The 15,339-nt window shown below is 46.0% G+C and overlaps 2 protein-coding genes across 3 annotated transcripts in view; one reads left to right on the plus strand and one right to left on the minus strand.

Moving 5' to 3' along the window:
* LOC145505040 (uncharacterized) overlaps positions 1 to 15,339 on the plus strand; it is a 387,325-nt gene that overhangs the window by 350,461 nt on the left and 21,525 nt on the right. The window lies entirely within an intron of this gene.
* LOC145505041 (uncharacterized) overlaps positions 1 to 15,339 on the minus strand; it is a 128,935-nt gene that overhangs the window by 113,372 nt on the left and 224 nt on the right. Inside the window, exon 2 of one of the 2 annotated variants that reach the window (XM_081486712.1) lies at positions 12,454 to 12,525. The exons of the other annotated variant lie outside the window; for it this stretch is intronic. The gene's annotated coding sequence lies outside the window, so the exon portion shown is untranslated. The remainder of the gene's footprint in view (positions 1 to 12,453; positions 12,526 to 15,339) is intronic. 2 annotated transcript variants of the gene reach the window in all.

Here is a 15,339-nt window from a genome sequence, read left to right on the forward strand (position 1 = left end):
GTCACAAAAGAGACACGACTTAGCAGCTAAACAACAACAACTCATATAACTGAGTAAAATTCCCTGCCAAATGCAGCAGAGTCAGATTGATTTGATTTAGAAGTACAGACAGCTCTTCGTATTCATGGGTTCCACATCTACAGATTCAACCAACTACAGTAGACAAAAATTTTAGGGAAAAAAAAATCTAGAAAGTTCCAAAAAGCAAAACTTGCACTTGCAACTATTTGAACAGCATTTACCTTGTATTAGCTATGATAAGTAAGGTGGTGCCAGTGGTAAAGAAACTGCCTGCCAACGCAGGAAACATAAGAGATGTTGGTTTGATCCCTGGGTTGGGAAAATCCCTTGGAGGAGGGAATGGCAACCCACTCCAGTATTCTTGCCTGGAGAATCCCATGGACAGAGGAGCCTGGTGGGCTATAGTCCATGGGGTCAGAAAGAGTCGGAGGCAACTGAAGCAACTTAGCGTGCTTAACACACAGAGATGATTACTTATACAGAAGATGTGTATGGGAGAATGTGTGGCAGTTACTACAGCATTTTGTATAAGGAACTTGGGCATCCACAGATTTGGGTATCCACAGGGATCCTGGAACCATTCACCCATGGATACAGAGGGACAGTTGTACAAATAAATAGGATATTTCTTACCTATACCATACTCTGGAAACACTTTTATTTAAAAAACAAACAAACTACTGAGAAAATCACTTTCAGTTTCTTTTCCATCTCAGACATGGGCGTGATAAAACCTACCTCATTAGTTTGGTGCAAGGGTGGTATGAGCTAATATGCAAAGATCCCAGCATAGGAATCTCTTACAGAGCATCTACTGGGTTCCTTGTTTTTGGGTGAGTACCAGCTGAATTGTCCTCAGACACTGAGGCTAGTCTCCCCAGAGTCTACGGCAGGGAATAAGCTGGGCAAAACTGAGCTTTGCGAAGCAGGGAAGGGAACTGGCCTGGTGACTGTCAGCTCACAGACAAGAGAAGCTCACTTACACTGAACCCAAAGGGTTCAGGGATTGTCAGCCGGCTTTGGGTGCAAGCTGATGCCGCAAGCAGTCTGGGCTGTGGGTCTGAGTGCAGGCTCTGTCTTGCTGTGTCTTCTCCAGCAAGTCACTTCCCCTCTGAGAACCTGAGTTTACACCAGGATCTTGGGGGAATGTCAGGAGAACTAGCTGAGGTGAATGCCCAGCACAGAACAGGTGTTCGATAGATGGAAATATATTCTGTGACATTCATTCCTACCCACATTGAGAGCCCTTGCTAAAAACCTCCCTCTGAGCGGCCATGTCTGAATCCTTCTTCTCTACATGAAGCAGAATCTGAGTACCAGTGGAAGGCTCAGGATACTTCCCCTTTAGTAATTCTATTACATTCTATTTAAATGAAACATCCTCCTGAAAGCAGAAAATGCAAATCACTTCCCCCTACTAGAGATGTTTTGCAATGTCCCCTTTCCTTCACGTCTGACTGGATGCCTGGCTGCAAGGAGCCAGAAGGCTTCGATTTGGGGATGACTCTGTGGCACATTTTCCTGGCTCCTGTGCTCACTCAGGCCAGTGGGTCTTGCCTGAAAAGCCCCAGTCTCCTCTCCAGGGTTCTTTTCAGTCACCCTCCCCATTGCTTTCTTCTTATCAGCATCTGCCAGGTCACCAGGCAACCTGCTGCCAAGATGGCAGGCCATGCTCCTGTGATATTTGCTCACTCTCAGTATTTTGTCCCAGGGTGCCTTTCCCGACTCCTCCAGCTGTGCCTTTGCTGCAGCTTCTTCTCATGAGCACAAGAGATATCCTGATAATACAGGTGGGCACTGGATTGAGAGGCAGGAGGCCTCAGCCCTGCCAGCTACACATACAGCTGTGGGCATATCCCTAAGCATACACTTTTTCATGTGCAAAATCACAAGGGCTGGACCAGATTGGCCCAAGGGGTCCCCTAGGGAGCAGTCCACACATCCCTCATCTTCCTGCTCTTGCGATTAAGGATTCGGCTCATTATTCATTTGCACATGAAGTTTAAACTTCAGCAGCATGTGTGCTAAGTCACTGCAGTTGTGTCCTACTCTTTGCGACCCTATGGACTGTAGCCCACCAGGCTCCTCTGTCCATAAGATTCTCTAGGCAAGAATACTGGAATGGGTTGCCATGCCCTTCTCCAGAGGTTCTTCCTAACCCAGGGATCAAACCCATATCTCTACGTCTCCTGCATTGGCAGGCAGGTTCTTTACCACTAGTACTACCTAGGAAGCCCCCTTAAACTTCACCAGTGCTCTTTAAATCTATCATTCATTGAACACTGGCTAAAGACCAGGCCCTATGCCAGGGATAAAGATATTTAACTGAATAGCATCACCCTTACTCTGAAGCAGTTCCCGGATGAAAAACAAGACTATCTAAAGATGATTAGAAAAGGGCTAACTGCTAAGAAAGGACACAGACCTGGCAACCACAGGCCCCTCAAAGGCCTTGTCCCAGAGGAAGAACCACACTGGTTTTGAGGATTGAGTAGGAGACCTCAGAATTCAGAGAGTAGGAGGGAAGGGGAAACAGCAAGAAGAGGAAACAGCATGTGCAAAGCCAGTGCAGAAATTTAGAGTTAGTTCAATGTGGCTCCAGGGCAAAATTCACACCTGAGCGGTAGGAGGGCCTAGCAAAGAGAACAGAGCACGGTGCCAGAGGGGCCTGGACCCCAGACCTCCCCCTACAGAAGGAGAGACCTCTGTCTGATGGCAGTGTGTGGATGTTTCTAGTGCCGTCTGATGTCAGGGTTCTCTCCAGGTCCAGAAAGCAGAAGCAACATCCAAAGACCACAGCCCAACTTAGCCTGAGCCCAGGACTCTCTGTTGGTTGCACAGCAGAATCCCTAAGATTTGAAGAAAACAGTCTTAGAAGTAAGACAAATATTTAGAGTTTTAAAAGCTCAGTCTACAAATTAGGAAGAATGGGAAACTTGAACGTCAGATGTACGACTTTGTTCTCTCTAATTTAAAGCAGACTTTGTTTTCTGGTGGAAGATAGATTGAAATTGTCCCGCCTGCTCAATAATATGGTGGAAACCACTTCTGAAGAGCCAGTGTTTTATGTTATAGGCAACCTAATTTAATAAGGTAACAGAAGGAGAAAAAAGGGACGTCAATACGGCTTTATCTGAGAAACAAAAAAAAATATACTGCTGATTTGACTGAAGTTGTTCCAGTCTTAATTGCGGTAGAAGGGAAGTGAAATTTTTCTGTCTCCTGGTCCTCTTTGCTTTTCTCATACCCTGACTCTAATATATTCATTCTGGAAAAATAAGAGCTTTCTCAGCACGAAGAAGATGGAACTTCACTTTGCTTTCCTCCATCCTTCTTAAGGCAGGAGAGAACTGATATTTACTGAATGCCTGCTCTGGATCTCAATCTTTATCTACATTGAATGTTCACTGTAGGGCACAATTCCACAAAGAATCCACGTTCTCTACATTTGACAGCTGAGGCAACCAAGGCTCAGAGAAGTTGGATGAATTTGTTAAGGTTACATGTTCAGGTAACACTGTATATGTGACTGACATAATGAGGATTGTGGTCCCTTCTTTTCTGACACTAAAGCCCATGATCTTTCCACTTGTCCCACTGCTTTTCAGTGATGCACTAATTTGATTCATGGAGAGTGCCTTTCAAAGCAATGGAATAGTAGAAGTGCCATTTCACCATCCATTCATTTAGCAGATAATCATTGGGTACCATGGTGTGCCAGGCATTGTTCTGGCACTGGGAATGAAGAGGCAATTCTCTTTCCTTATGTAATTCACACCCTATGGGTAGAACAACATGGTAAGTGTGAGCAAGGATTCAGGAGCCAGACTCCTGAGATCACATCTTAACCTTGCCACTTGCAAGCCGTATGACTTTGGATATGTTACCTAACTTCTCTGTACCTCAGTTTGTTCATCTAAATAGAGGGTATCTCCCTTTATGGTTGTTATGAAGACTGAATGAGCTGATATTTATCCAGCATTTAGAGCATGTGAGTATTGTTAAATAAATAATGAGGGAACATAGGCAACAACAAAGTGAGCAAGATATGTAGTATGTTGCATGATAGTAAGTGTGAAGATGAATAGTCAATCAGGGAATGAAGATAGAATATGTTAGTGGTGACTTTGCAATTTTGGGGGTGCTGCACTGAGAAAGGATCATCTGAACACAGACCGGAAGGATGACCAAGCAGTGCCTGAGCCTTTTATTGATGTTCAGAAGGCACCAAAGAATGCTGGGGCTCTATCTCTGATTCTTAATTGTGAAGGATACTTCCCCCAAATTATCAATTAAGGGATATGCTTAACAAATTGCATTCTTATATTGTGCTGTGGTATCAATTCAGTTCAGCCACACAGTTGTGTCCAACTCTTTGCAACCCCATGGACTTCAGCATGCCAGGCTTCCCTGTCCATCACCAACTCCTGGAGCTTGCTCAGACTCACGTCCGTTGAGTTGGTGATGCCATCCAACCACCTCATCCTCTGTCCCCTTCTCATCAGAGAGGATATCACAGTCATCTTCTAATGTGATCTCAAAGAGCAGTGAAAAGACCCTGCACCTTGAGGGACAAGGTCATTTCTGGAATAGTCCTTTAATAATAGCAACACAATTACTGTGTGTTGCTAAGTTAACTTATGGCTTATAAGGGACATTCGCAGTCCTTATCTCATAGATAAAGGTGCCCCAGCTGGCTCCAGGGCCTGTACACAATGAGACCGTATTCTGCCCTTGACTGTCTCTTGAACCACACCTGGCTGAAATCCTTTGGTCTTAGGAGTGGAATGGGCATGAATTTAACTGTCCCTTGAACAAAAACGATCATGGCTGGCCACACGTTTACGGCTCGGCTGTTGCTGCTGCTGCTAAGTCGCTTCAGTCGTGTCCAACTCTGTGCAACCCCATAGACGGCAGCCCACCAGGCTCCGCCATTCCTGGGATTCTCCAGGCAAGAACACTCGAGTGGGTTGCCATTTCCTTCTCCAGTGCATAAAAGTGAAAAGGGAAAGTGAAGTCACTCAGTCATGTCTGACTCTTCGTGACCCCATGGACTGCAGCCTACCAGGCTCCTCAGTCCATGGGGATTTTCCAGGCAAGAGTACTGGAGTGGGTGCTCTGACCCTATAGAAAGGTGCCCTAAACATAGGGCATCTTTATCTATGAGATAAGGACTGCGAATGTCCCTTATAAGCCATACGTCAACTTAGCAACACACAGTAATTGTGTTGCTATCATGAAGAACTATTCCAGAAATGACCTTGTCCCTCAAGGTGCACGGCCTTTTCACTGGTCTCTGAGATCACATTAGAAGATGACTCTGATACCTTCTCTGATGAGAAGGGGACAGAGGATGAGATGGTTTGATGGCATCACTGACTCGATGGAACCTCAAAGGGTTCTTTAGATGCTGGAATGTTGGAGAGCAATTTCATTTTAATTTATCCACCCTATGCTGTCTGAGAATTATCTTTCTTATGCTTCCATGGCCCAGAATTTAGGGATATGTTTAACAATTTTCATCCTTATGGTTGTGATGTGGAGTAAAGAACCCTGGCTTGGGAGGCTAAAGAACACTCGGCTCTGTCATTATCTCCCAAGTGTCTATGCGCATCACAACCTCTGTCTTGAGCTCTCATTTCTGTCTATAAAATGAGGATGTAGGAGGTAAACACACACACACACACACACACACACACACACACACACACACACACCCTGCTCTTGATTTATGGCTTGCCTTCTCTGGATCAGGCATATCACACATATTATCTCATTTTAAAATCACAGCCATGTTGAGTTAGTATGGGAGGGAGTGGGAAGGGACAGAGCAGGCCTGGTCACAGACCTGATTCCAGCCATTAAACTACAATGACTTAGGCTTTCTAAGAATCTTTCCAGGACTGTGACTCCCTGATTTTAGAGAACGTAAGGCCTTTTCAGCCTGGCTTTCTGGGGAATAGTCCCCTTGACTATCCCCTTTCTACAGCTTGAGTTGCAGATAAGTGCTCTTTTCCTTCAGTGTTGAGCTCATGGATTTTAGCCCGGCTCTGGAGACCCTCTGGCAAAAGGAAAACACAAGGACAGATTGGCATGCAAGTGACAGAAGCTGTGCAAGGCCATCCTCCGTTTCATCATCTCCTCCCTGGAGGCAGACCAGACTAAACACAGAAACAGTGCTTCAGAGGAGGAGCCAGAGGCCTCCCCAAAGTGACTCACTCGGCTTCAATGGAAGCCTGGGTCACCCAGGGATCAGAAGTCATCCTGACACCATTCTCGGGACGTCCTTTCCCAGGGCAGTGAGAGGGAAGACGGGTGATGCGGTCTCAGACAACAGACACTGTGTGTGTGTGTGTGTGTGTGTGTGTGTGTGTGTGTGTGTGTGTGTGTGTGTGTGTGTGTGTGTGTGTGTGTGTGGCACATTCTCTAATTCTCCGCATGAACTCGGGCAGACTGCTTCCTCAATGATAACAAAGAGGGCACTGGAGCTGGTGTAGGGTTAGCAGGCAGCCTCGAGTTTGGGAGTGAGGCAGGTAGTGTCTGAACCCCAGTGCTGCCACTTGTCAGGGGTATAGGGGATACGAGCTTCCAATCAAAGCACTTGGTATGTAACCTAGAGTTCCTTGGCTCCAACCTTGATTCTAGACTGGAAGACGAAGCATTGGGTTCTGCTCCACACTGACTGTGGGCCAATCAGCAACCACTTAATTCCTCTGGGTCTCACCTTCCACCCCTGTAAAGTGCACAGCCTAATAAAGGTCGTTGTGAGAACTGAGAGTCATGTATACAAAGTGTCTCATACACAGTAAGCCCTCAGGATCTGTTAGGACCAAATAACTGCTCCTCTCCTCTCAGCCTGGGTCAGACTGTCCAAGAAATGCTTCAGGACCACGTCTGACCCCACACCATTTAGGGAACAGGTCTATTATAAACCACACCACAGGCAGAGATTAGTTTGCAACTCCCCAGCTCTGTAGGCTAAGTTATCCAAGACTAGAAACAAAGGAGTACAAGCTGGGTTTCCATGCCACTAAACAGGGGTGTCGAGGGGTTCTGCAACACCACAGGCATGTCACAGAAAGACGGTATGGATATAACATGGCAAGTCAATAATGCCACAGCCCAGGTGGACAACAGACCTGGCTCTCATGACGAGCAGACATCAGAGTCATTTGAGTCTAGGTATCAGATGGCTCCCCCTGGTTGACATCCCAAATCTGGGGGTTTACATATTCACACAAGAGAATAAGAGTTCCCTACAACCCTTCCTGCTTTAGTTTTTTTTTTCTTTTATACTTGACTCAGGCAAAGCAAAGCAAAAGGAGTTCAAAAAGTCATGCTTACTGTTGTTACATTTTCAGTTGAGACCCAGACAAGTCAGAGAAGAAACACATGCTTATCAGATGCCTCCTTCTGAAGGGCTGAGCAAGTGATGTGTACTGGCAGTGAGAAAAATAGACACTTTCTTGTCTCGTGGAGTTTATATTCAACATTAGGGTCAAAATCAAGTGTGCTCCATGGGTAATTCGAATACGCCCCTTTATCACAATGAGTACCTCTCCAGTGAATTTATGTCAGGACTTGCATTGGCCTCCCACCTGCCAGAAGGAGAGGAGACCCTCCCCCACTATCCAAGTGTGAATTCATGTTGCAGAGTCACAGGGGCTATGATTAGATGTTTGGGTGAAGTCCTAGCAGGATGCAGAGAATGGAGATTCCTGGGGATCAAGAGAGTTTATTGAGAGTTTTGAAAGATGAGTAGGTACTTGCAGACACTCAAAGGTAAAGGGAAGGGCAGTACAGATAAGGTACCTCTCTGGAGGGGAGAACCAGGCTGATGTGCTCAGAGGAACAATGAAGAGTTCAATCATGGTTAAGGCTCAGGATGTGAGGGGTTGAGTGGGTTTGAACGGTTTCCTAAATTTACTGAGGATCTGAATTATGCCCAAATCTATCTCTTATATAATTTTATGTGATCCTCACCACCTCTCTGAGTTGGGTTCCCCATTTCACAGATATGGAAACTGAGGTTCATAGTAGTTAAGTGAGAATTGACAAAAGTCATGAAATTGAATTAGGTCTATCAGATGGCAAAATCCATACGTCATCTACTCCGTGTTGTAACTTTCAATATGATCCCATGCTCATACCTTCAACCAATATCACTGAGCCCTGCTACCTGTCAGGTACTGTTCTAGTATGAGGATACAGCTGCTAACCAGACAGGGACCGTCCTCACTGAACTTCCATTCTAATGGAAGGAGAAGGAGGGGTGTGGGGAGGGGTCATCTGAAAAAAAGATCATGGAAATTTTGGATAAACTAAGTGCTATGAGAAAAAAAGTAATGGGAATGTGTGTGATGGTTGGTTGGGGTAGAAATGGGCTAGAGAGGATGACTTTTCCTAGGGTGTTGGGGAAAGACTCTCTGAAGAAGTGACATTTGGGCAAGACCTGAATGATGCAAAGAAGGAAAACAGAAAGATCTGGATATATGCAGGCAGAACGAAGTGCAAAGGCCCTGGGGTTGGCACCAGCTTTTGTGTATTCAAGGGACAGAAAGCAGGCCAATGTGGTTAGAACAGAGGAAATCATGGACATCTGTAATATGAGATGAAGTCAGGAAGACAGAGAAGAGCCAGTTCACATGGTTCAGAGAAGGTAGTTAGTCCTGTACAGAAGACGAGGTAAGGACAGAATGTGGACTAAGACTGAAGCTTTACTGTCAGAGTTACAAGGGTAGTTTCCTTAGAGAGTCAGTCTGGAGCAAAGGGAACATCCCCACCGCACCTCTTCCCTGACTTGCCCCTGAATGTGTGGCCATGGGCAAGTGACTTCCCCTCCCTGGACCTTCAGCATCCTCCCACAAAAAGAGGAGATCACACTGCCTGCCTCACAGACCTGCAGTGAGACTAGACACCAAGCACTGGCCATCTCTGTGCCCCTGTTGGAGAGTTAATGAAAAATCTCCCTGGAGACCATGAGTACATCCAGCATGCCTTTGAAACTAGTCACTAGAAGGACTTGGGCAAGCCCTTGCTTATCAGACAAGTGACCGGTCCACCCGACAGTGGCCATCCTATCCAAGCAGTCCCCTCTCAGGATGTGCACACTGAAAACTCTCAGGCTGCTTCTACTAACGAAGCTGGCTTTAGAGGCTGGGGTAGTCTTTGAATATCCCAAAGCAAAATTCCACACTTAGATTTGATTTCTAAAAGTAACCTAAAGCTCTTTAGAGCAGTGCTTATCAAACTTTAATGTGTATGCAAATCTCTTGAGGTTAAAATCTGGTTAAAATGCAGCTTCTTATTCAGTAGGTCTCTAGTGGGGCCTGAGATGCTGTGTTGCTTACAAGTTCCCAAAGGATGCAGATCCAATGACCATGCTTGGAGTGGCAAGGATTTAGAAACAAGCCCAAACAATATTTTTTTGATGCCCAGACAATATTGAATCTTTCCCAGAAAGGTTACAAAGAAATGGTCTGCTTTTAGTAATTTATTGTTGAATTTGTTAGATAAATAAATGTTCCTGGAGTAGCTCATGTGCCCTGGAAACAGGGAAAAAAGGAGGACTTCAGTGGGAAGCAAGCATCAGAGCAGTATCCTAGTAGCTGCTGCTGCTGCTGCTGCTAAGTCGCGTCAGTCGTGTCCGACTCTGTGAGACCCCACAGACGGCAGCCCACCAGGCTCCTCTGTCCCTGGGATTCTCCAGGCAAGAATACTGGAGTGGGTTGCCATTTCCTTCTCCAATCCTAGTAGCAAGTAATAGGATAACCTGAGTGAAGGGCCTGGGGATGCCTGGGGTATTAAAGGAGCAGAGGAGTGGAGAGGGTCAGGGAAGATCTCTTGAACAACAAGACATTTGGTCAGAGAACTAGCCCTGAGAAAGACAGGTCATGCAGGCAGATGGAAGTGTTGCCCAGGGCAAGGCCACCCAGCCCAATTCAAATCAGGTCTATCTGATGCAAGATTTGCTCTTGCTAGTATCTTCCATGCCACATGAATCAAGTCTTGCAAAAGAGAAGCTGCCATCTGTCCTTCCCTAGCGATGTCAAAGCAGTTGGCCCCAGAGTGGAAAGATATCTGGGGAGCAGAGACCTCAGCATCACCTGACAGGACTGGTGATTACGAAATTCACTTCTGCACCAAACACGTTGCACACCAATGCCATCCAGGCTTTGCTTCAAGTGTCCTTCCTCCAAAAGACTCATGACTGGGAAGTGTGATCGCCCTCCAATTGCAACTAATAATAGCTCTTACTTTTTTTTTTAACCACAATGAACTTTGAAACTTGGGTGGTGGTAGCTAGTCACATCAGTTGGTTATACCTTGGGGGAAGTTCATCAGAAAGTAAAAGTCCAGTGACCTGGGTGTTTCCAATACTATAAGGGGGAAAAAGATAGAAATTCATCTGAAATAAGCACCTTCTATATGGCAAATGGAATGTATACTTTCTTTGAACTAAGAAGAGGTGGAACATGTAAGCCTGGCATGAAACTCTGAATACATGTGACTTTGGGCAAGTCTGTTACTTCCCTCAGTCTCAGTTTCCTCATCCATTAAGTGGGGGCTGAACACCTATCTAACCCACCTTCCATACAGTAATGTTCACAAAACACTTGGCGACCAGCATATTGTAAATTGTGTGCTTTCCTGTTTACATCTCTCAGTATGTGAGAAGGAAAGAGATTTAGAACAGTTAGTGATTTTTCTAGTCTCCAAAGCAGGTAAGCAATAACTCAAATTTGAAATCAAGTATACCTCTGTAGCCCAGTACCTTTTTCCAATTTTTTACGCTCTCTTTGTATTAGAATTATACCCTTTCCATATGACATTGTAGCACTTCCCATTAAAGTGGGTGAGTGTATTTCCCTACCCAACCATATTGAGTTTTATCCTGGGCAAAGGAATGGTGGGCAGAAGGTGCAAATGACAGTATGGCAGTTTTGGACTGACACATGAAGAGATATCACCTGTTATATCATGCTCTTGTCTGCTTACTTGCTCATTTACCATGAGAATAGTGACCAGAGGCTACCTTTCAGCTTGGCGCGTGGAATGAGACAAATGGAACAGACCCACCCCGACCCACAGCATCACTGAAACTTGTAGCCAGAACCCAGGCCACCCAGCCACCCCTCAAGCCCATGAGTTAGAAAAAAATGCTTGTAGTTGTAAGTGACTGAGTCTTGGGAAATCTGTTACCTTGCATTATTGTGGCAATATCTTACTAATACACCTCCATGAATGAATACAGACAAACCTGGTCAGTTCTGCAAGTATTTCTTGAGTACCTACTAGGTGTGATATGAAGTAAAAAGGAATTTAAAACCATCTCTGACCTCAAAGACAGTCTTATTGCTCCTTTCATCTCCTTTACCAAATGCAGTCATGGCACAGAAATCACAAATCGTTGTTTTACAAAAATTAAAATACATGAGTGCCTGTGTTTATACTGTTGAAAAGCATAGCTCCATTAAATGATACCTAGGAATATCAAGGCATACAGGAACTCAATAGTAGGTATTAAATTAGCCTTTCTGGGACATGAAAGAACTCAGCTAGGGAGTGCACAGGGGCTTCCAGACAAGTCACATAGCAGAACTTTAATGTTCAGCTTTCTCTGCTGGGGTTGGGAGGAATCAGATACTAAGATTCAAATCCTCAGGCTGCTGCTTTCTAGCTGAGTGCCCTTGGGCAAGTCACATGTCTCTGGCCTTCAGATGAGCTTCTAGAACTCTTCCCTTTGCCTGAAGTGGCCCTCTGCCACCTTTGTCTGCCTGTGAGGACCTTTCTAGACCACCTCTCTACCAAGAACTAAGACCTCCCCTCTGTTGGGTCCCAGCTAGGCTTCACTGAAAGATGTTGGTCCCGTGGATACTCTGGGGTCTTGTACACGTGTCTTTTTTTTTACAATGGATGATGAGCTGCTTCAGGACAGGGTAACGCCTTCCACACCCTTAGACCCCAGCACCAAGTACAGCGCCTGGCACAAAATAGGTTTTCAGTAAATACTGCCTGACTTTCAACTAAACTAGATGGAATTGCCCCAGATATCATCCAGAGCTAAAGTATTTTAAATTACAGTTTCTACATTGTTTTTAAAAAGGGTCTCAGGGCTAAATACATAAATAAAAAAGAGATGTGCTTTGAAAAACACGTCTACATAAACACATATGTATGCAAACAAACTTATGCCAAACACAACTGGGAGTTTTCTGCAGACTTGTCTCCCATTTAAGGCCTGTAATTTCCCTCTTGGCCGACACTGGCTTTGGCCTGGACTGTGTTTCTCAGACTTCTGGCAAGCAGCCTGCTGGGTTTGGGTTTAGATTTTTCTATTTTTTTTTCTTTCATCAGACCTGAAACTGAAGCCACAGATTTTCTGAAACCTTCTCTCAGCAGTAGCTGCCATGCTTCATGTCACCTGCTTACCTCTCCCAGGCCATATGGATCCATAAATGTGTCCAGAGGTCCAGTGACAAATTGATAAATGATGGATTCCTTCTAGAAGGAAACAAAGGGAGGCTGGGGAAGGAGCAGTCAATCTGGGAACTATGACCCAGGTCAGGCCTCCTCTCTCCCAGAGCTGACTGTATCTGATGGGCTGCCTGCTAGGCTGGGCACCCAGGAGGGGAAACCGAGGCATGTGAAAACAAAACAAAATAAAAGAAGCTGTGCTGGTGACATGGGTGAAGCTTGTCCGAACATAAACCCTGAGCAGGCAATGGCAGCTGGCTTATTAGGGGAGCTCCAGGGTTGGGCTCAGCTCATATTTAGATCTGGCTCTTAATATCTCCTGTGCATGTGACTTAACTGTCTGAACTCTGCTTCCACATCCATGCACTGGATTATACCTACCTTGCAGGCTAAGGTAAATGAGTTCATCACATGATGGGCCAAGCACCTTGTAGGAAATTAATCAGTGGTGGTTTCTGTTTTCATAACAGATTTTCCAATCTGTCAGGACCTGTCTAGTCTCATCCCCTCCCTGCTCCATTTGAGGTGCGGTCTCCTCCGTGGCTGCCTCTCCAGCCTGTGCTTTCAGGGTTTCAGGGCCGCCTGGCGAAATTCTCACTGCTAGGAAGTTCTTCCTTAGGCTGACTGAAGAAAGTCTAACAACCGTCTCTCTGGAGTTGTCCACCCATTGGCCATTCCCACTCAGGCTCATACAAAACGAGTCTACATCATCACCCCCATTGCGACCTTCTTCATAGAACATGGCTTTTAGGCCCTCCTTGAGGTGCCTCTAGAATTCTCAAGGCTTTATATATATATATATATGTATATATATATATATATAAAGGCTTTATATACACACACACACACACACACACACACACACTTACGTGTGTATGTGCATGTGGCATTTGCATATGGTATGTGTGTATCAGCAGTTACAAGGACTACATGGGCACATATAAGGGGTTGTCTAGCTAAGACTTGGAACATCCAGGAGGCTTCTTAGAGGAAGGCTATCAGTAGTTACTGTGAAATGATTGTGTAAATTCCCACAGCTAACAAGGAGGGAACAGACTCAGGGCACATCTCCTCTGCCCTGGCAGTAGGGGACGGTTGATGCTTCTAAAGTGTGTCTAAAGCCAGACATTATGGATGTTGAATTTGTATTGATTTGTTATTATTCAACTCTCTTTTTTTTTTCAAGGAAATATTTTTTTTTATAAATTTATTTATTTTTATTATTCAACTATCTCTTTCCAGGCTCAGTTTCCTCAGCAGGCTTGGCCCAGTTCTTCCAACAGATGTTTTTCCATTCATCTCTTTGGTAGACCAAGAGACCCTGGTTTGCATCCAGGCTCTGCTGCTCACAAGCTGGGCGACCTGCTCTCAGACCACCTCTCTGAGCCTGTGTTTCCAGACTGTAAAAGGGGAACTATACTGCCTATGCCCAGGGCTGATGTGTAGATTAATAAGACACCACACATAGAAAGCCACTCAGCATGGAGCCAATGTTTGTTAGGTGTTTACTTTCTTTCCGTGCCTGATAAGGTGACGTAGGCTGATCTGATATTAGACTTCCATTATTCATTGATAATATTATAATGGGCTATACCTTCAAAGGCACTTGCACTTGAAGTAGTGCATACCAGCCAGTTCGGGGGGCTTCCCTGGTGGCTCAGATGGTAAAGAATTTGCCTGCAATGTGGGAGACCTGGGTTCAATCCCTGGGTCAGGAAGATCTCCTGGAGAAAAGAACGGCTACCCACTCCAGTATTCTTGCCTGGAGAAGTCCATGGACAGAGGAGCCTGTCCATGGGATCACAAAGAGTTGGACACGACTGAGCGACTAAGCACACACACAACCAGTTCAGTGATATGCAGGCTCGCTCTACCCACCCTGTGCCGGGCTCAGGACTCCAGGAGTGAGTGGGTGCTGAGCCCAGGAGCTCACCCTGGAGAGGAGGCAAAGGTCACAGAAGCCAGCTGTGAGCATTGCTGTAACAGAGTTCTGTGCACACGCTGAAGGAAGACTGATTCACCATGGAGTGATCAGCTGAGGCTTCATGGTAGAGGGTGGCAGTGCACAACATAACAAGGAACTGCTGCACCAGCCTCCCAGTTAGCTTCTCAGGGTCAACTCTTATCCCCTAGAACCTCACAGAAGATAAATCCTCTACAAGTATGACTCAGACTGTGGCACTCCCCAGCCCAAATATCTGCTTTGACTCACTGCTCTCATGGTGAAATCCCAAATCTTCCCTAGTCCACAAAGCCCTCCTTTATGGGGCTTTGGCTTCCTCAGCAGCCCCACGTGCTGACCAGTAGGGCCTCTGGAGGCCAGGCAGCTCTGGCCCCTCCAGGATGGGGGCCCACATGAGACCTCATCCTGCCCTCCTGAAAGACACTAAGGATGTGAGAGGCTGAGGAGAGGGGCAGACTAGTGCCTGGCTCTTGGCTACATACGGCAGGTCTCTGAGGAATCAGGGGGAGCCTCCATGCAGTTATTGACCAGAATCATGGCAGGAAACGAATTGCATGCAAAAGGACTGAGTAGCAAACCCTCTAATGGCAGGATGCTGGGTAGTGGTGGGGCAGGGTTACAGAAACCAGCAAGAGAGGTTGAGGCAGCCTGGGGGTAGGGGAGCTGGAAGCCCGTGCTGCTCTAGGGGTCAAGGGAAGAGAAGGAACACCCGTGCCCTGGGAGACTGGAGAGCTGGCACCAAGGAAGAAGAGCCTGGGCCCTGTGGCTCTTTGGGTCACAGCCAATGCCAGATTTCAGAAGAAAGGAACAGACAGACAGAGGGACAGACACCTGACCTCTCTCTCCTCCAACACTCATCTCCCCTGCTTCAGATTTCC

Source organism: Giraffa tippelskirchi, chromosome 5 (assembly GCF_054371585.1).
Source record: "Giraffa tippelskirchi isolate mGirTip1 chromosome 5, T2T-mGirTip1v1.2.pri, whole genome shotgun sequence".
In the NCBI taxonomy this organism is placed as follows: domain Eukaryota; kingdom Metazoa; phylum Chordata; class Mammalia; order Artiodactyla; family Giraffidae; genus Giraffa; species Giraffa tippelskirchi.